Here is a 22430-nt window from a genome sequence, read left to right on the forward strand (position 1 = left end):
AGACAGGCTGGACCAGAGGAGGAGAGACAGATCTGGACTCCTAACAGCAGAGAACTTCAGCACGGATTCCAAGGTACACCTTTTTCATGCTTTACAAAGAATGCATAAAGTAATGACTCTAATACACTGATACACATGCCATTAAACATGACTGAATACTAGATCACCTACACATCAGTGATGTTGAGTGTACTTTCTTATCAAAAGGTTACATTTACCTTTTACCAAGCAACATCACTTTTTTGTTCAACTTTCACATTTCAATGTATTTAAGGCAAATATTATTGAACATAGTGAGAACTGCGACCCTTTGTCTTTCAGTGAGACAACCGAACAGAGCAAGCTTCTACAGTTGCACTAAGTTTTGATAACAGTTAAATATTATTTTGATAATACATTTATTTCAATGTTGATGAATTTAGAACGGTTTATTCATAATCTGATTATCTTTGTAGTACACTGTTGGATTTAAAAAAATCATTATATGTATAGCCCCTGAAGAAACAAACACACCTCTTTCTTAAATAACACACTTGCTCTGCAATAATATGTTTTTTGATATTTCTGTTAGGAAAGGACATGCCTGAGAGACAGGACTGCTTCACCATTTTCTCTTTCTCTGAGGGTCCAGAAGAACATCCAAGAGGGAGAGGAGAAGCTGATGTTATGAGATTTAAGAGCAGTACAGGACATTCACTAAGAGACACTTACTGTAGGCCCTTTTTCATTTCACTAATTCCCCTCCTCGATTCCTATCCTCGACTCCTATCCTCGAGACTTAGTTCCGCCTAGGGGCGGATCTACCGGGGTGGCAGCTGCCACCCTAAAACACATCCTTGCCACCCCAGCTGCCACCCAAGTTGGCAGCTTTGTTTTGAAATAAAAGTTGTGGCTCATCGGACATTTATGAGAAAAAATCTCTAATGTCCGATTGCAAGTGAATGCACCACAAGAGCGAGCCAGTTACCCCCCTCCCTGGCGCGAGCTGAAATGTGATCGGCGGCGATTTCATTTTGAACGGGACAGAACAAATAGAGAAGCATTCGGTGAAGTAGACGGAAGGAATGAGGTAAGACTGATCAACTACGTCTCCTGTGAAATAAGTGTAGAACAAAGCTAATGTTTTCCAGTTACAGAAAAAAGAGAAGTTAAATATGTCCATGTGAATCATAACGTTAATGCTGATATTGAAATGATACAAATCCGGTTGAGTAACGTTATTATCAGTAACTCTTTACTTACTGTACAGTGTGCGTGGAACGTTAGCTAGGTTTTTGTTTAAAAAAATGTCATGCATGAAATATTTTTATATTATCAATCATTTAGCAAGATGTACGACCTGATCAAGGCTAAACGATTCTGCTCTTCAATAATAACTTTGAATCTTATTTCAGGAATCTGTTTGGATTGCAAGCAAAGATTGGGCCACAAGCTGGAGTTTGAAGCACACAGTAAGTGGGAAAACAACAAGCATTTGCTCAAACAGCATTTTAATTTGAACACCATTATTAATAATGATTACTGGTAATATAAAAGAAAACAACGTAATAAATGGACTTTGAATCTTATAGAAATGAAGAGGAAACGTGGCATTGCAAGTTTTTTCTCACCAAAGAGGATAGAAAGTGAGGCTGAGCAACAGGGAAGTGACAAGGTAAATGACCAGGGACATGAGGAGGTGGAAGGAGATGAAGAACAGCAACAGGAAAGTGTCAGTGATGAGATAGAAGGCAAAAATGAACAGGGACAGGAGGAGGAAAGAGAACACAACAGAGAAGAAGAGACGGAAGAGGGAGAGCATCAAATAGACAAGGTGCAAGAGGGAGAGAGCGAGAGACAACAAGACGGCATGCAGAGCTCAGACAGTGAGGGGGAAAGGAATATTCCTAAGCCCTTGCAACCAACGGCCAGTCGAGTTGGTCCACATGGTATGAAAATTGTTAATACAAAGTATAATGCATCTGAATAAGATGCAAAAATCACACAAAAGGACATTTTGCAAAACCGTTTATTTAAAAGGTAACTCGATTTTGACAGGATAACAACTGGTGACTTCTAGAATTGTGTGAGTAACATTCTGTTTTTAGACTTCTCTGTTTCAGTGGTGTACTCTGTATAAATGCTCTGTAGTTGATCTGACTGAAATTGTGATTTTAAATCTCAAAACCGCTACAGTATCTGTCGGGCAGAAACTTGGGACAAGTAATTTGACTGAAACCTTAAAACTGAACTAACTGACTGCTAGGGTTAACTTTGATTTAAACATTTGTAGAATACTAAGAGCTTTATTGACTAGGTGTAACTGTATTAAGGGTGAAACTCATAACTTTATAACTTAGGGTTTAATGTAATTGTAAAACCATTGGGCCACTGAAAAGACAATAACAACTCAGGAGGGAGCCAGTCTAGATTTCCTTTTGAGGGCCACCAGCTGCAGAGAGTTAACTAATTAAAGGGACGTGGCCCCACAGCTGTGAGAACTCAGCAATCAGGTGTCCATTATAGGTAGCACTTTCCTGGAGCGTCAGCGGAGTCCTGCTGGAGTCACGAGGGTGGCAAAGAGGAGGCAAATCCTACTTTGATTGAGCGAAGTGTTTTATTTTATTTGGTTGTTTAGCCCCTCAGGCTATAATCATGTGTATTTTCTCCATTCCTGTGTATGTGTCTTCTCGCAATTATCACTGGCCCCGTGTATCTCGTAATCGATATAACCGGCCTGCTCTCGTCTATCCCACATGCTCCACTGACATCCAACATCTAGTTTCAGGCGGCCTGTGGAACTGCCAGTCAGCTGTTCCTCAAGGCTGACTTCATCTCTGGCTACGCTTCCCTGCAGTCTCTGGATTTCCTTGCTCTTACTGAGACGTGGATTACTCCATCCAACACATCCACCCCAGCAGCTCTCTCCACAGCATATTCCTTCTCCCATACACCCAGACCCACTGGCAGAGGAGGTGGCACTGGTCTCCTGCTCTCTCCCAAATGGAGCTTTTCCCTCTTCAAGCTACCTAACTTCACTCCTTCCACCTTTGAATTCCATGCCGTCACCAGAGTTGGGTGTAACGCGTATACAGATAGCAGGAGACAGAGGACAGCCATGGTCGGATAGGAAAACATTCAGGAGCTATCTGGATCAGTCTGATGCGACAATGGAAACTGAACTAAAGAGAACATTTGAAACTTTAGCAGTCTGCGTGATCTGCCTGTAGGGAGGGGTGGGTCGGCCCTGTGAGTAAAGTAAAGAGTAAAGTAACGAGCTGAAACTGGCCCTCCCGCTGTACTTCTCGGAGACTTCAACCTCCAGACAGGGAAGATAGACAAACTAACTCTCTGTTAACCGCCTTTGCTTTCTCACTGTCTCCATCCCCACCAACTCATAAAGCTGGCAATGTCCTTGATCTCATATTCCCAAGGAACTGCACTACTTCTAACCTCTCTGTAAACCCGCTCCACACCTCCGATCACTTCTTCATTTCATTCTCTCTACCCCTTTCCAAACATAACAAACTAATCTCTTCTCATCCTGCACCTGTCCGCCGTAACCTTCGTTCCCTCTCCCCCTCTACCTTTGCCTCATCGGTGCTCTCAGCCCTCCCTTCCTCTGACTCGTTCCAACTCCTACTTCCAAACTCTGCTGCAGAAACTCTCCTCTCTACTCTCTAATCCTCTCTGGACTCTCGCTGTCCTCTCACATCTCGGCAGGCTCGTCAGTCCCCTCCTGCTCCCTGGCTAAATGACGCACTGCATGCTAATAGAACCGTCCTTCGGGCAGCAGAGCGGAAACGGTGGAAATCGAAACACCATGACGACCTCCTAACCTATCAGGCTCTCCTCTCCTCTTTCTCAGCTTCGATCTCTCAGGCAAAAAGCACTTTCTTTCAAGATAAGATCCAATCTTCCTATTCCAATCCTAAAAAACTATTTTCCATCTTCTCCACCCTCTTGGACCCCCCCAAAGCCCCTCCCCCTCTCCACTTCTGTCAAGCGACTTTGTTAACCACTTTGAAAAAAAGGTTGATGCTATTCGCTCTTCTTTTTCTGACTCACCTTTACTCACTGCTGGGTCACCAGAACCTCCTTTCACCCACACACTGACCTCCTTTTCCCCTCTCTCTCCAAGTGAGGTTCTTACCCTCATTACCTCTGCCCGCCCTACCACCTGTCCTCTGGACCCCATCCCTTCAAACCTCCTTCAGACTATCGCTCCTGATATTCTACCGTTTCTCACCCATTTCATCAACACTTCTCTAACTTCTGGTCACTTTCCAAACAGTCTCAAGGAGGCAAGAGTAAACCCTCTCCTAAAGAAACCAACTCTCAACCCGTCTGATGTTATAAACTACAGGCCTGTCTCTCTCCTCCCGTTCCTGTCTAAAACACTTGAACGCGCTGTCTTTAAACAACTCTCCTGTTATCTCCATCAGAACAACCTTCTGGATCCGCACCAGTCTGGTTTCAAGGCAGGTCACTCCACAGAAACTGCCCTCCTTGCTGTCACTGAGGAACTGCACACGGCTAAAGCAGCCTCCCTCTCCTCTGTCATCATCCTGTTGGACCTGTCTGCTGCATTCGACACGGTGAACCATCAGATCCTCCTTCACACTCTCCAAGAACTTGGAGTTTCAGGCTCTGCACTTTCCCTCATCACCTCATACCTCAAAGACCGCACCTACAGGGTTACTTGGAGAGGGTCGGAGTCCGACCCTTGTCAATTAACTACAGGGGTCCCTCAGGGCTCTGTTCTTGGTCCCCTCCTCTTCTCCTTGTACACAAACTCGCTCGGATCTGTCATTAGCCCGCATGGTTTTTCATACTACTGCTACGCTGACGACACCCAATTAATTCTGTCCTTACCCCGCTCAGAGACCCAGGTCGTCGCACGCATCTCTGCTTGTCTAGCTGACATCTCTCAGTGGATGTCTGCTCATCACCTCAAGCTCAACCTTGACAAGACTGAACTGCTTTTCCTTCCGGGAAAAGATTGTCCCACTCTTGACCTAACAATCAACATCGACTAAAACAAAGTCTAAGCGCAGAGGGGACCGTGCTTTCTCTGCTGCCGCCCCTAAACTGTGGAACGACCTGCCCTTGCTCATCAGACAGGCTCCCACACTGACTGTTTTTAAATCCCGTCTGAAAACCCACCTCTTCTCCTTGGCATTCAGAAACAAGTAGAGTGTTGCTTTTATTTGCTTTCAGTGGTCTATTGTTTTTATTATATGCCTGTTATTTATTTTTTAATTATTACGTTTATTCTGGTTTGTTTTGTGTTTGTATCTTGTATTTTAAATGTATTTATATTATGTTGTGTACAGCACTTTGGTCTGAAGGTTTTTAAAGTGCTATATAAATAAAGTTGGATTGGATTGGATCGGCACCTCTGTTGGTTCCCCGACTTAGACTGCAAGGAATCTGGGCGTGATCCTAGATAACAACCTGTCCTTCACTGCAAACATCGCTGCTACAACCCGCTGCTGCAGATACACGCTTTACAACATCAGGAGGATGCGTCCCCAGCTGACCCAGAAAGCGACGCAGGTTCTGGTCCAGGCTCTCGTCATCTCACGCCTAGACTACTGCAACTCCCTCCTGGCTGGTCTACCTGCATGTGCCATCCGACCTCTGCAGCTCATCCAGAATGCAGCGGCTCGTCTGGTCTTCAACCTTCCTAAATTCTCCCACACCACGCCGCTCCTCCGCTCCCTCCACTGGCTTCCGGTAACGGCTAGAATCCACTTCAAGACAATGGTACTTGCGTACCATGCTGCGAATGGATCTGGCCCTTCCTACATCCAGGACATGGTTAAACCGTACACCCCAGCACATGCACTCCGCTCTGCATCAACAAAACGGCGCGCTGCACCCTCGCTGCGAAGGGGACCCAAGTTCCCATCAGCAAAAACACGTGGGTTTGCTATCCTGGCTCCAAAATGGTGGAATGAGCTCCCCATTGACATCAGGACAACAGATAGCTTACACACCTTCCGGCGCAGACTGAAAACTCATCTCTTTCGACTCCACTTCGAGCGATAGAACTATTAACAAAGCACTTATATACTAATAAAGGGCTGGCTTACCTAAAGCCAGTTGAATAGCACTTGAAATGTTTTTGCTCTATGAAACCTGATGTACTTATATGATTCTGTTTTCTTCAAGTCTGTATTTTGTTGGTCGAACGCACTTATTGTAAGTCGCTTTGGATAAAAGCGTCAGCTAAATGTAATGTAATTAAGAGACAGGGCTAGCCTCAGTCTAATACATATATTATTAATTCAAAAAAATTATGTTTGCTTTCCTTAGATAGTTTTGAGTATGAGGAAAAGGGTAGATTGTGAGTATTTTGTGTACAATGTATTTTAGACCTATTATAGCAGCTGAGGTTGAAATTCAAACATTTCCCAAAACAATACGCACCCAGGCCAAAATGTTGTCACAGCCAGTAGGTTAAACACATATTGAATACATGACAGCTCCAAACTGTGTTATAATTAGTTTATTATAATGTGTAATCAGTTAAGCTCTATTACAGTTTGAATATGTTTTACTCTCATTTTCTAGACATATCCAAGTCCAGGTGTGAGGAGCCAGCTCAGCCGACACGGGAGAGTTTCCCAAAGACCCTTCAGGGAGGAGCCAGAAGAAGCTTCAGAACGGACTGGTACAAAACTCATTCATTGCTTGAGTACTCACAGTCCAATGATTCAGCGTATTGTTTCCCCTGTAGACATTTCTCTTTACCTGATGCCCCCAAGACCGTTTTCACCTCAATTGACGGGTATCGTAACTGGAAAAAGGCCACAATGAAAGACAGTGGTTTCTGTTCTCATGCCCGATCTGAAAGCCATGTAAATGCAATGTTTGCATGGGGAGAAAACAAGAAAATGAGTGACAGAAATACCTCAATGATGGGAATAATGGATGAGCAAAATAAGAAACAGGTGATTGAAAATCGAAACTACATTAAAACACTAGCTGAGATTCTGATTCTAACTGCCACAGAAAACACAGCCCAGCGGGGTCACAGGGAGAATCCTGACTCAGAAAAAAAAGGTGTTTTTTTAGCTATGTTAGATTTGCTGGGAAACCATGATCCTATGATTACAAAAAGACTTGAAAAGCAAGCTAAAAATGCAACATACACCAGTAAAACTATCCAAAACGAGATACTGGAATGTTTGACTGCAATGGTTAAGGAAGAAATAATTCAAGAGGTTAAAAAGAGCAGGCAGTTTGCAGTTATTGTAGACGAAACTAAAGATCTTCAGAAAAAATAGCACATTTAATTTGTTCTGAGATACTATTACAATGGTGTTGTTCACGAGAGCTTTCTGGAGTTTGACGTGGCAGAAGGCCTAGATGCTGCTGCGTTAAGTGGTAAGATTATTTGTTTTCTTGAGAAACATGAGCTGGAGTATAAAGAAAACCTTGTCGGTCAGGGCTACGATGGCGCTGCAGTGATGAGCGGGGCACATGCTGGTGTTCAAGCGAAAATTAAAGAAGTAGCCAAAAATGCTTTCTATGTGCATTGCAGTGCACACTGCCTAAACTTAGTCATAGTAGACTCTGTCAAAAGTGTAACAGATGCGGGAAACTTCTTCTCATTGATGGAACGATTGTATGTGTTCATATCTGGGTCTTATGTACACAACAAATGGCTGGAAGTGCAGCGGGAGATGTTTGACGGTGCACCAAGGGAACTCCAAAGGCTTAGTGATACACGTTGGGCCTGCAGACATGTAGCATGTCGCAATGTTATGGATAGGTTACCTGCAATACTACAGCTGCTTGAAGAGATTTCCTCTGAGAACCATCCACATAGAGCTGTTGAAGCCAGGGGGATATTGGTTCAGATTGATCTGAATTTTTGTTGGATGCTTTGTACTGTTCCGAAAGGTCTTGAGTGACTCTAAATTGTTGTCAGATATGCTCCAGTCCAAAACATTGGACTTGGCTAAGGCCGTGGAACTAGTTGAAGCACTTAAAGAGACACTGGTACAATATCGCAGTGAAGCCTCCTTTGATGAAGTGTGGAGTGAAGCACTTGTTTTGTGTGAAAGAAGTAGCATTGAAACAACTCAACGAAAGCCAAAGAGGTCAAGACAGACAACAAGGACCCTTCTAGATAGTGTCATCCCTTCCACTTTGGGACAGCATGTAGTTCCAGATGGTAAACACTCTTTTTGCGTCAATGTGTACTATCCAGTTATGGATAACATGATTAGAGAAATAGAAAGATGCTTTTCTCACACAAATTGCAACATAATGCAAGGTGTCCAGGCACTAAATCCATCAAGTGCTACTTTTTTGAGTGAGGAGGCTATTCTTTTATTGGCTAATGCCTATGATTCTAATATTGTGGATCTTAAACACGAATTACATCAGACGAGGAGAGTACTAGAAATAAAGAAGAAGGAAAAGGGGAGTCCTACCACTCTGATGGAGTTTGCTCAATTTTTGGACCCATACAAGGATGTTTTTTACGAGTTGTCCAGATTGTGTAAAATAGCAGTAGTTTTACCGGTGAGCAGTGCATCCTGTGAAAGAAGTTTTTCAACTCTTAGGATCATTAAGAGTTATTTGAGGTCTACAATGACAGAAAAGAGACTGTCAAGTTTGGCTGTACTCAGCATTGAATCCAAACGCAGTAAAGCTTTGGATCTCAATACCTTTGTGAGGCGTTTTGCTGAACAACATGGAAATCGCCGCATTCAGCTGTTATAGCCAACTTGATGCTCTGCTCACGAATGACTCGATGAGCATAGAAAACTGTTAACGTGATAAACTTGTGTTAAGGGAAATGTGTACATTTGTCCTCAGTTGTTAAATATATATATATATTCTGTACTCAAGCGCACAAAGGGATGTCAAAGGGATGTCATGTTATTATTGTACTACTGTGAGGCAATAGGTGTTGTTATTCTAAGTTAGCTCGGCTGAGCGAAAGGATGCACCTGCAGTGCAGAGTAAAATAAACCATGCCTAAGGACTTAACAGTTCATCGTCTCTGTCTCAACTATTTCTCTCGGAGTGCAACGTATGAGGAAGCTGCCATCCTTAACCTCTTTGTGGGGGTCTAACATTGATTGTTAACATTGATTGATATGACTGCGATTAAATCAGCATATACTTCTGCCACCCCTCAAAATCTCCTGCCACCCTCTTGCCACCCCATGAATATTTTTCTAGATCCGCCCCTGGTTCCGCGAACAGGAGATGCGAGCGGAGGACTGGGGAGGGGAAGCAGCAGGCGGTTAGAGAAATGAGAACTCCTCTCCTCTGAGCGGTCATTTTAAAGAGACGTCCATTAATGATGACAGGAGGCACAGCAGCCCTCTGTCTGATGGACAGATGTGTTCATGATGACTTATATATTTACTTTGAATTCATTCACAGTGCGGTATAATGAGACAATAACAGGCTACAGATGCGGACACACATACACACACACACACACACACACACACACACACACACACACACACACACACACACACATATAGCCTATGTATATATTTTATATAAATATATACAATTTCAGAATCAAACGGAACACTCTCATAACAACGTAACACTATCAGAGACTGGATATATCCAAATAAATGTTGCCAATCTTCAGTCAGATGTGAATGTGTAACTTAACATTTTCAGTAAGAATAACGGACAAAAGGAGTGCAAATGCAAATACAATTTATTGAAATGTGAACTAAAAGTTATCAAGCATGAACCATCACAATTTTTTTTAAATGAAATAATATACATAAGTTACACTAAATGTTAATCTGTTAATTGATTAAAGTAAACACATTTTTGTCAAATAAAGTGACAGGCTAGGCCTGTGCAGGGGCCTATACTACGAAGCTGCTTCAACCTAACCTGGATATGTTTGAGTTAGCCGGTTGGCCTAATCCAAAACATACGCGCTCTCGCTAAACTGTACTACGACGCGGGTTATCAAGTGGATCGCTCAAGCCAGCCGTGTCCTATCTAGTTAGGTGCGCGTTCACATGAAAGGGGTGGTATTTGGAGCATTCGACTAATCACAAACATGGAGAAGCGTACTGACAGCGCAGCGTCATACTTCCTGAATGAAAAGTCAACTAAGAAGTTAAACTTTAAACATCCATGACTCGAACACTTTATCCAGGATCAAAGCCACAGAGCTGCACCTGCAAGGTGAATACTGGTAAAAGAAAAAAGTGTTTGAATGCGTACATTAACAGGTTTATGATATCACTGCCCCGTCTAAGACACGAGTGGATCTGACTTTAATTACATTTGACTCGAGTGTTTCGTCAACTTAATGTGTTGCTTAAAATAATACTTCTGCATACAGTATGTGACACTGAGTGTTGCACGGCCAGATACGGCTCAGCTGACTCAGATAAGGAAATATATGATACATTATGAAGTGATATGCCGTGGACTGTACTTAATGTTACTCTGATCCGGTTACTTATGTTGTGGCAGATATTTAAGTAAGCTTTCTTAACGCTAATGTTATAAAAGTCAGATTGCTCTGAAGATGGTAGGTGATATTCTATTAATGTTCTCGTTCACACAGTCGGTGATTTTTGCCGGCCATCTTTCCTGCAACGGAAGTTTTTCTGTATTTCCTTTCTCCTGTAATATGACTTGATCGCTTTAAACTCCGCACACTGATCTCTCATTGGTCAGCAGGCAGTGCTTTCACTGAGTTGATCTCTTAGCCTGCAACCTAGCCTGCAACCTAACCTGCTCCGGGGCAGGTTAGCCACTCAGCATAAGTTACAATGGAGATCTAGCCTTTTAAAAAGAGAACCAGCGTCGTAGGACCGGAAACCCAGAGTTTTCCCTGAAGGTAGCCGGCTAAGAGAAAATCCTGCTTCGTAGTACAGGCCTCAGGTGGTAACAGCTATGCCCAGCATGGGCTAAGTTCTGTAGGTGCAGCTGGTGCAGGTCCTCCTCCCTCAGGCCTGGTCCTCCTCCCTCAGGCCTGGTCCTCCTCGCAGGGAAAGACCCTCAGCCCTCTCTGGCCAAACCAACAGACAGGACGTTCATAAATCTGAGGTCTCCCCCAAAGTCTCTAATCATCCATCCTGTGAATATGAGAGGGGAACAAATATGGACAATAAGAAATATAAAGTTAGGTTCTTAAGACCTTAAGGTAACCTTAAGACAGGGGAAGAAGAAGAAGAAGCTGACTCGGAGCTGTCCGAATTTCAGGCGAGCTTTTTGAGACCTCCCCCAGCTGCGATCGGCTATTCTCGTCTACTTTCGAGGCGAGCCGCAACGTCAAACAAGCCTAATATGACAGAGATTAACGGAGTAAAGTAATATCTACATATAAAGACGGAGAAAGTAAACAATAACATGAGGCACCAGCTCTTACGTTGATATTGGAGATTTCAATAAATTCAATTTGAAAAAAAACGGGGGAAAAACGAATAACGAAATTGAAACCCGAATAGTTCTCCAACGAACAAATATTCGGATATTCGGGTACAGCCCTACTGCTTCCTTAATATCCGCCCTCTAGTTCAACATAAATCCTTTCCTATTATTGCACAGCAGTAACACTTTAACAGGTATATAATTTTCAAAACTCTGTCTTCAGAGCCCACATCGCAGAAACAGGGTTATTTTTCTTTGATTGCTTTTGTAACAGCATCAGGGTTACTCACGTAGGTGCTAATAAAACAAGCTCCTCAGTGTCGAACAGAGGTGCTGAATTAGTGTTGGGGAAAGGACCTATGAGGATTTGCAGGCAGAAGCGAAATGAAAGGTGTTGGAGGCGAAAGGTCCTCAGAGGTTGGCAGGAAGGAGTAGCACAAACACAGGTTGTAACTCACACAGTTCTCTAGAAAAACATCACACAGTGCATTCAAACTGCAGGTTTATAACAAATTCTACTTTCTTCTACCGTGTGATTCTGATCTATTTTGACATCCTGACCTGAAGCAAAAGCACTGAATCTGTAATTTTGTATTCTGATTTAGGTTACTTTCATAAAGTCCTATGTGATATATTGAGGCTGTCAGCATCACATTTCTGATTTATATGAAAGAATTGAGTCTTTGCTCAGAATGAGAACTGATTCATTCGGGCAAACTAACCGATGTTCGTATAAAATCCTGCAAAAAAAGATGGCAAGTACATACAACTGCTAGGCTTGAAAGAAGGTGATCCGAAGCATTAGTGACTTAATGTCTTAAGCATTGTGTTGTTTCTCTGTACAAAAAATTAAAAGTGACTTTTGGCTGCAGATTATGGCCTCGGAAATGTCTAAGGATGTCCACTTGTAGTAATTCATATAAAGTTTCATTTAAACCTTACTTTTTCAACACAACAGATGGGTCTTGTTGTTTATTAAATATCTCTGTCATTCGAATAACCCAATAAAGGGTATTGGAGCAGATCTGAAATCAGGTCTGTTGTCATGTTGAAGTGGCACTTTTCGCCTGCATGCATTTTTATGACATCCACCTTCTTGGGGTTTATAAGGACACCGGACATATAAATGAAATTGGGACATTTGCAGTGGGTGGATTTTACAGAAAGTGGCAGGCAGGGGCAATCTGTGAAATAGAAATGGGTAGGAGGCTGATAGCCTGCTGTGAGAAGACATGTGTGGGCATATTATGAAGGATAAGACATCCATTTATAAAACGTTTTTATATATACTCGTATGGAGTGTCGTCAAATTCACTATCTGTCCTGCATGGATGCCCTCAGAATGAGACACTCCTGCTGTAGAAGAGAGGCAGCAGGACAGATGACCTGTTTTCCTGGTTGTGCTTTTTAAATATATTCTGAACAGTGCAGGTGTCCTAAAAGACAGAAATAGGCCAGATGTATGGTGGAACATGCATACAAATGGTTTCACCAACACCTAGTACCGACAAGATTGGAGAATGAAATCATGTTTGGAAAATGTTTTCACTCATTATTTCCATTTATTATGTTTTTTCAATAACATATTTAGCCTGCAGACACAAACTCATGTGCTGTACGTGATTTGAGCAATGACCATGACAATATGGGCTTTAATAAGGGGGCTGGTATGTGCTTTGTCTACGCCCGCACTCAAACCTGTCAAACAAACCACATTCTTCTTCCACCCCCAACCTGCAGCAAGGAAATGGGTGTTTGATTGTTGAGCATGAAGAAGGGGGAATTTTGCACACTCCCCTTGGTTTGTTAGATAATATATATTGCCAACAAGACGATATGAAAGTGCATCAGCTCCCTTTTGTTCCACTGAAAAAAAGCAAATGTTTCCTTTTCACAGAAGAAAAATCAGGGTTCTGGATCAAGGCCGCTGAAATTAATTACTGATGATAGACTGCCTGTATTTCCTTATCCAGAAAAATACAATACATCTCCTTTTTAATATCCGTGAAGAGGAGCTGCAGATCAACTCGACGTACGCATCACCTCAGTGGACCTTGGGGACGCCAAGGTCTTGTTATCAGCTTCCTCACAGACATCCCACCTCTTCAACTAATTATATATACGGCCCTTTTAGCAGTCTACATTTCTCCAGCTGTGCTTAATCTCACTTCACATCCTAAAATCCCAGGCTGTTTAAAAGTGTTAGATGTCTCTGGCATATGATAATCATATAGCTTTATAAATATATTCACCATCTTATCCTTGCCTCAAGAAGCAGGGTTTTGATGTTTATGCGCAAAAGTGTAATATTTGCTTAATTTGAAGGACTGGATTACTTAGGCTTTTTGCCAGCAGGCTGAGAGAACTGAAAACTGATATCAGAACAGGAAGACTGTGGGAAATGGTGAAGGACATTTACTTCCATGAAAAAAACAAAACAAGAATGTGCCAACACTAACTGCAATCAATAGTGTCAGGTGCATAAAAGCAGTTACCGTAGAGATTAAACGAATAGTAGATTAGTTGTCAATTATTTAATTAGTCTGCAACTATTGACCATCCATAAATCAGTAATTTCTTTGAGCAAAAAGTCAAACATCCTCTCAAATGTGACTATTTTCCAATTTCTTTACTCCCCTAAGACAGTAAATTGATTATATATGGAGTTATAGACCAAACATGACATTTAAATAAGTCATCCTTGGCTTACAAAACACTGTTCAGCATCTTTCACTATTTTCTGACATAAGACATTAATACTGTAAAGTACAGAACAACTATCCCTTTGATTGAAAGAATAGTTGACAGATTAGTAGACAATACAAATAATAGGTATTTCAGCTCTAAACAACAGGAAGAAAAGAGGAAATGTCCAAAGAGGGGTTAGAAAATGGAGGGCAGGTTGAAGGTATTTCACCCAGAGGGTAAAACCTCCATATAATGTACCATATCTGAGTTTGAACTCTTCTGGCTGCCCTTTCTGTCACATGTAAACACAAAGTCAGTCAGCTGTGCTTTGGCTGTTTATTTATCAAGACTCCCATGATGCTCAGCTGTACACCATGCTCTAAGGTGGAATGAGGCAAAGGTCAGGTATTAGTTAAATGCAGTCTCTCTTTCCACTCCACTGTCTCTGTCTGCAGACGAACCGTCATGTCCTCTACCTGACGAGACAAAGGCACAGCCAATTCATACTTTTCTTGACTCATCCTTTACTCTTTGAGATTGATCTTTATTTCTCTGTCTGATCCTGGAGAAAATTAGAGAACCAAATAATCCAATAATATTCAGGGCACAAACTGAATTACCTGTCCACAGAATAACTTCCACATAATATGAATGATTAGACTTCAGAATAAAGAAAACCAGAAGCAGGGGGGGATCTCGTTGTGGTACACAATCACAGTCATTAATTCAAAGGCTCTTTGGAAGTGCGTTTCCTAAACACTCCACACAGACTGCGTAAATGGGTCTAATCAAAAAATATTAAGCAAATGAAAATACTCTTTTGATATGAAGGAGCTTTCAGAGGTGTTGGCACATTGTGAATCTACCTGGGGTCCAACTAAATATTTAGCACTGTAGCTGTTCTTTTCATGCAAAACAAAGCTCTCCCGTCTTTCAAGTATAATTACATTTCCTTTTTGCCTCAGCCAAGAGCTATTTTGAGAAGCTGGAGAAAATCTTCAACCCAAACACAGGCTTACTTCAGATTTGAAAGGCATTTTACCTCCCAGTTTAAAACGCAGAGGCTGATTAGTTCAAGAGAAGCCTAATCATATTTTGTGAAATATAAAATATGAATATTTCACAAGCTGAACAATGTACCAGGTGTTAAGAATTAAAAAAAGGTATAGAAAATGGAAGCTTTTATATATGGTGCAAACAGGTCTCAGCCAGAAGAAAATGCAAATAACTTAATTAAAAAAGATGAATTCTAATGAATTCAGGTTTTAAATTAAAGTAGGTGTTGACTGGCTTCAGCTGAATGCATGAACAAACATGCTTTGAAAACATCAACAGTATTTACACCTTTTATAAAACCAACACATGCGAGTTTAATTGATCCAAACCTCTTGTATAACCCAACATCTATATACGATTTACCAGATGGGATAAATTCAGGACTGTTGGACAGTTTGATCAATGATGACATGTATAGCCGCATGTCATAATTTCAGCGCTGGTTGTCTTGGTGGTGCCCAGCAAATAATGTGGGCTTCGTAAATAATTGGACAGCCTTCTGGGGAAAACCTGGTCTGATTAAGAGAGACGGCATTCATCCTACTTTGGAAGGTGCAAATCTAATTTCGGCAAACATTTCAGGGCTTTGTGGACTTAATCCATGACAAACTGTTGAGACCAGGAGGCGGAGTCGCAGTCTTACACGCTTCTCTGCGCTCTCTCCTAGGCAGTCATCCATAGGAATCTCGAACCCAATAAAATACCCAATATTAGCGGTGTGTGTGTCTGCCCAAGGACAATTTAAGGTAAAACCTAATAGAAGAGTCATACATAATAACCTAATAAAAGTAAATGTAACAACTACTACAGTGCAACAAAACAGGAAGATTAAATGTGGTCTCTTAAACATAAGATCTCTAGCATCTAAAGCAATATTGGTAAATTATTTAATATCAGATTATAATATTGATATATACTGTCTCACTGAAACTTGGTTGATACATGAAGAATATGTCAGCATAAATGAGGCCACTCCACCCAGCCATATCAATACTCATATTGCCCGAGGCACGGGCCGAGGAGGTGGAGTTGCAGCAATCTTTGATTCAAGTTTGCTTATCAATACTAAACCAAAATTAAATTATACCTCCTTTGAAAGCCTCGTTTTTAGTCTTACGCATCCGACCTGGAAAACTTTGCTATTTGTTACAGTGTATCGTGCACCAGGTTCTTATTCAGAATTCTTATCAGAATTCTCTGTTTTTATCAACTTTGGTTCTTAAAACAGACAAAGTAATTATCGTAGGTGACTTTAATATTCATGTTGACGATGATAAAAATAGCCTTACTGTTGCATTTAACTCTATATTAGATTCTGTTGGTTTCTGTCACAGTGTAAATAAACCAACCCACTTCTATAATCACACTCTCGACCTTGTTCTGAGTTATGGTATTGAAATTGAGCAACTATTAGTCGAACCGCATAATCCTGCTTTATCCGACCATTTCTTAGTAACCTTTGAAGTACTGTGACTAGACTACAAAGCATTAGTCAAAAGCTCCTGCAGGAGAAACCTATCTGTTAGTGCTATAGCCAAATTTAAGGAAGAGATTCCACCAATACTTAACTCGATAGCATGTCTGCATGTAAGGGAGGAATCTTATACAAAATGTACACCACCCCAAATTGATCATGTTGTTGATAGTGCTACAGATGCGCTGCGAATAAAATTAGACTCTGTTGCTCCTTTTGAAAAAGAAGAAAAAAAAACAACATGGCATAATGCCGAAACCCGCAAAAATAAAGCAAAAGTCTAGACAACTTGAAAGGATATGGCGTTCCACTAAACTTGAAGAATCTCGTTTAATTTGGCATATTACTCTCAATGAATATAAGAAAGCACTGCGTAAAGCGAGAGCAGCCTACTACTCTTCATTAATAGATGAGAATAAGAATAATGCAAGATTTCTTTTCAGCACTGTAGCCAGGCTGACAGAGAGCCACAGCTCGATTGAGCCTTCTATTCCCATAGCACTCAGTAATGATTTTATGTGCTTTTTTAACGATAAAATTGTTACTCTTAGAAACAAAATGAATGACCTCTTGCCTTTGACCAGTATAGTGTTATCAACAGCTCCCGGAAACGTAAGTTCTAATATTACACTAGAAAGTAAATTAGAATGCTTTTCAGCCATAAACCTTGAACAATTAAATTCAATGATTCTCTCTTTTAAACCATCAATGTGTATCTTAAACCCAATTCCAACTAAGCTGTTGAAGGAAGTTTTTCCATTAAATAGCACTTCTTTATTAAACATTATGAATATGTCTTTATTATCAGGCTATGTTCCACAATCATTCAAAGTAGCAGTGATAAAACCGCTTCTTAAAAAGCACAACCTCGATCCAAGGCAAGGCAAGTTTATTTATATAGCACCTTTCAACACAAGGCAATTCAAGGTGCTTTACAAAAATGAAAGACATTCAGACAAAGGCATTTAAAAACAGTAAAAGATAATAAAAGAAACATTAAAAGAAAAAATATATGAATAAAAAGTACATGAATAAAAAGTTACAGTGCCGTTTAAGATATGAATAGTTCACACAGATGTTCCACTTTACTGATGAACACAACAGCTCAGTTTCAATTAAAAGCAGCGACAAAAAGATAAGTCTCCAGCCTGGATTTAAAAGTAGTAAGAGTTGTAGCGGACCTGCAGGTTTCTGGGAGTTTGTTCCAGATATTTGAAGCATAATAACAACGCTGCTCCAGAGGTTTTACCCAACTATAGACCCATTTCTAATCTTCCGTTCCTCTCAAAAATGCTTGAGAAAGCAGTCGCAAAACAGCTGTGTAATTACTTAAAAAACAATGATTTTATTTGAAGATTTTCAGTCTGGCTTTAGAACACATCATAGCACAGGCTCGATCTCAGTGCTGCATTTGATACTATCGACCATGATATCCTATTGCAAAGACTAGAGCACGTAGTTGGCATACAGGGAACTGCTTTAGGCTGGTTTAGGTCCTATCTATCTGAACGCTCTCAGTTTGTACGTGTCAACGATGAATCTTCTACGCAAACCAAAGTTAGCCATGGAGTGCCACAGGGTTCAGTGCTCGGACCTATTTTGTTCACATTATATATGCTTCCGTTAGGCAATATTATAAGGAATCATTCTGTAAACTTTCATTGTTATGCGGATGATACTCAACTATATTTATCAATCAAGCCTGATGAAATTAATCATCTAAATAAAATTCAAGACTGCCTCAAGGACTTAAAAACGTGGATGACCTTATATTTTTTGATGTTAAACACAACCAAAACTGAAGTTATTGTACTTGGCCCGAAGAATCTACGAAACAAATTATCTAAAGATATCCTCCTGGGACCCGAGGAAAAAAAGTGTCTTCCAATTTCCTTTTTTTTGTGATTTCCTACCTATTTAGGGTTAAAAAAACATCTTGCAATTTAAATGTTCAGTGCATGACATTACGGATTTTGGGAGATGCTAATTTACAGATGGCCCTGAGCCCAATAGAGATTGCCCTGAAAAATGTGCGCGGACTAAATGACGCACGAAGGGTTTGGGGGGCCTCCCCCTAGAACATTTTGATTTTTGCAGGTCTTAGATGCTATCTGGTGCATTCTCTAGCCTGAATTATAAGATGAACACCACAATATTATATTGTACAATTTCAATTTTATTCTTCATTTCACTTGTTTGTCTGTTCTTGTTTGTGTTTGCATGCCCTGCATAGCTATAAGAAACACTTAAGTTGTTGGTCAAGACACTTTCCATCTGATGAAGGCTGGAAAGTGGCCTTCCCAGATGTAAAAAAGAAACATTACATTCAGTTATAACTGCCAAAACAAACATTATTTACACTATTATGGCACCTGTTAAAAATGTTTGTAATGTTATCTACTGTAAATTGGTCGAACGAATGCCTCCTCATCCGGAAGCTGACCGAGCAGACCCGCGAAGCACACGAGAGGAGCCGAGCGCATCCGCGAAGCACACAAAATGGCGACGTCAGAGTTCCCGTTAGCCGGCAAATCTAAATCTCTTCGGTCAAAATAATTTCTGTGGGCGCAGCAGCCATTACCAGCAAAGGTCTAGATAACCTTGGACTAATACTACGGAGGAATAAAAGACGCCACACACTTGCATTGTAGTTCACATGACACTGACTGAGTTCTCCGAGTGAGCCAGCAATGATCCCTTTATTAGAACCAGCTGTGTGATTGACAGATTGACAGATATGACGTCAGCATAAGAGCATTCAAGAGATGAATCGTTCACAACAGTTCAACAATTTCCCTTTAGCGCAATACCGCTTCAGTTGCGCCACTTATGTGACAGACAAGAAGAGTATGTGACAGACAAGAATAGTCAATTATAATGTCTAACACTTAATGTGGAGAAAGAGATGTCCTGTATGGGTTGATTGTGCGTTGATCTGTTGGTAATGCCTCGGGGTTCCGGTGGGCATGTAAATGCATAATGCTGCGCTATACTTTGTGGCCTCACCCAGTTGCATAGCGACACTTATTGTTTAGGTGTCTTTTAATAATCAGGTAGTCATATCATTAGCTGGATCTGATCAATATGGACATAAACGCGAGTGAAGTCTAATCTGACGGGAGAGAGAGATCAGCTGCTGCTGACGAGTCGACACGCAGCTCTGCATGATCACAAAACACACACTTCAGGTTAGAATATCACACATAGCTATTTTAATTACCTCTCAAACTACCTAAACTAGTTATTGATATGTTTAGTTTTACTGTCGATCCGCTATCTGTGGATCCGCGAGCTGCATGATGCTGGCATAATAGATTGCCCGATCGGGCAACCAGCAGGTTAGGCTTCATTGCCCGAGCTAAATACTAGATGGCCCCGGGCCATCGGGCAGTCCTTAATGTCGAGCCCTGATGTTACAGTATGTCCACTGTAGAGGACGTCGGGACCATATTAGTTTGAAAAGACAACCGAAATTAACAGAGACTATGTAACGTATTGTGGTTATAGAGTGATATTAATACAATAATACATTCACCTTTATTTAAAACATAAATAAGTAATTGATCTGAACATTGCTGTTTATTTGGTCAATAAAAACTAGTTTGGTTTTTGGTGAATCTTTCCAGATCTTCAAAGACTTTGTAGTCAATGTAGTGGGAAAAGTACCTCACCGTATCACCTATAAACTCCTTCTTCTGACTTACAAATCCCTCCATGCCCTCGCCCCCCAATACCTGTCTGACCTTCTCCGCTACCACACTCCATCCCGGAAGCTAAGATCATCTGGACAGGATCTCCTCTCCACCCCCCGCACCAGGTTGCGGACTTTTGGTGACGGAGCCTTCAGTGTGGCATCCCCCACTCTCTCCCCCCCGAAATCCGCAGCGCCCCAACCCTGGACATTTTCAAAAAAGCCCTCAAAACGCACCTTTTTACCAAGGCTTTCCCCACTGTATAGTTAGTTTAATAGGTTTATTTTTCCGCTACTTCCCCCCCCCCCCACCCCCTTAACCTGTCTGCCTTTTTTCCCCTACTAAAGAAAGAGGAACTTCCCAGCATGCAATTTTAACCAATGACATATCACTGGAAAGACCAGGATGTCCTCTGTACAGTACATCATGGATTGATAGAGTAGCTCAAAAGAGTAAAAGGAGATGCATTTTAACAAAATGTCCACTACAGTGGGCTGGGTCCCAGATATACTAACTATGGATGGCATTAATTTGGCCTCCAGGGAGACCGTAAGGAATCTTGGTGTTATATTTGATCAGGATTTATCCTTTAACGCCCACATAAAATCAATTTCAAGGACCGCCTACTTCCATCTACGTAACATTGCACAAATCAGGCATATCTTGCCTCAAAACGATGCAGAGAAACTAGTCCATGCATTTGTTACTTCTAGACTGGATTATTGTAATTATTATCAGGGTGTACCAAGAACTCAGTTAAGTCGCTTCAGCTGATTCAAAATGCTGCGGCTCGTGTACTAACCAGAGTTAGGAAAAGGGACCACATTACTCTTGTTCTGGCTGCCTTACACTGGCACCCTATAGAACACAGGATAGAATTTAAAATTCTTCTTCTCGCCTACAAAGCCCTTAATGGGCAGGCGCCATCTTACCTTAAAGAACTCATACTGTCCTACTAGGGCATTGTGTTCCAAGAATGCAGGGTTGTTGGTTGTTCCTTGAGTCTCTAAAAGTACAATGGGAGCCAGAGCCTTTTCTTATCAAGCTCCACATTTGTGGAATCAGCTTCCAGTTTGTGTTCGGGCGGCAGACACCCTATCCGTTTTTAAGAGTGCGCTTAAGACCTTCCTTTTTGATAAAGCTTATAGTTAGGGCTGATTAGATTCAGCCCCTAGTTTTGCTGATATAGGCTTAGTTTGTCTGGGGAAATCTTACTTCTTCCTTCTCTCTGTCTATACCTGTGTACTCTCATGTTCCGACTAACCCAGTTTCCCCAAATTTCTTTCTTTTTGGTGTCTATATACGCCGGGATCCGGAGTCGTGGCTGATCCTGTTGCTGCGGTCCTGTGTCCTGGATCGCGAGCCCTGGATCTTGAGTCGTGGCTGTGGTCCTGGATCATAAGTCCTGGATGGATATCCTCGTGGATTCATCTTCCTATTATACACACATGCATTTCCAAACATTTGGACTACCTATGTTGCAAATGTATTATCTTTTCAATTTACACACGGCATCTATTGCACGTCTGTCCGTCCTGGGAGAGGGATCTCTCCTCTGTTGCTCTCCCTGAGGTTTCACCCATTTTTCCCTTTAAACTGTGGGTTTTCTCCGGAAGTTTTTCCTTGTACGATGTGAGGGTCTAAGGACAGAGGGTGTCATACTGATATTCTCTACACACTGTGAAGTCCACTGAGACAAATGTAACATTTGTGATATTGGGCTATATAAATAAACATTGATTGATTGATATGCACAGAAACTGAACACTACTTAAATATTTTATGAGGACACTTTTGTTTTGCTGGTACAACTAACTCTTGGGGTCTTTAATGAGATATTTATAATGTGTAGTTGTAGTAAATGTCCCAACTGTTATAGAACTGAATGTTTTCACAAGATAACATCAAATCTGCAATGAAACCAAGAAAAAAAGGACAGAATTATTAGCAATTATATAACCAATACCGTGTATATTTATTGCATAATGAAAAGGTTCAGCTTTACAAATGACAGAAGCAAAACGGTGTACTAAAATGCACTTGTACTCACGCTAGTAGTGTGCTGCGGGCAATGGGCATGTAAAAATGCATCTTAGCATTTAGTTCAAAGCACCATCGCTTCAAAGTACAGCTTTACACCATCTTAGCAC

General features: G+C 41.3%; 1 long non-coding RNA gene across 1 annotated transcript; it reads left to right on the plus strand.

Annotated features, from left to right (window-relative positions):
- Positions 1–1011: 1011 nt before the first annotated feature.
- Positions 1012–22028, plus strand: LOC117447502 (uncharacterized). Its single transcript, XR_004552235.2, has 3 exons — positions 1012–1069; positions 1395–1451; positions 6559–22028. It is a non-coding gene; the product is annotated as an uncharacterized lncRNA (long non-coding RNA).
- Positions 22029–22430: the final 402 nt, after the last annotated feature.

The sequence above is a fragment of the Pseudochaenichthys georgianus genome, chromosome 6, assembly GCF_902827115.2.
Source record: "Pseudochaenichthys georgianus chromosome 6, fPseGeo1.2, whole genome shotgun sequence".
Classification (NCBI taxonomy): Eukaryota; Metazoa; Chordata; class Actinopteri; order Perciformes; family Channichthyidae; genus Pseudochaenichthys; species Pseudochaenichthys georgianus.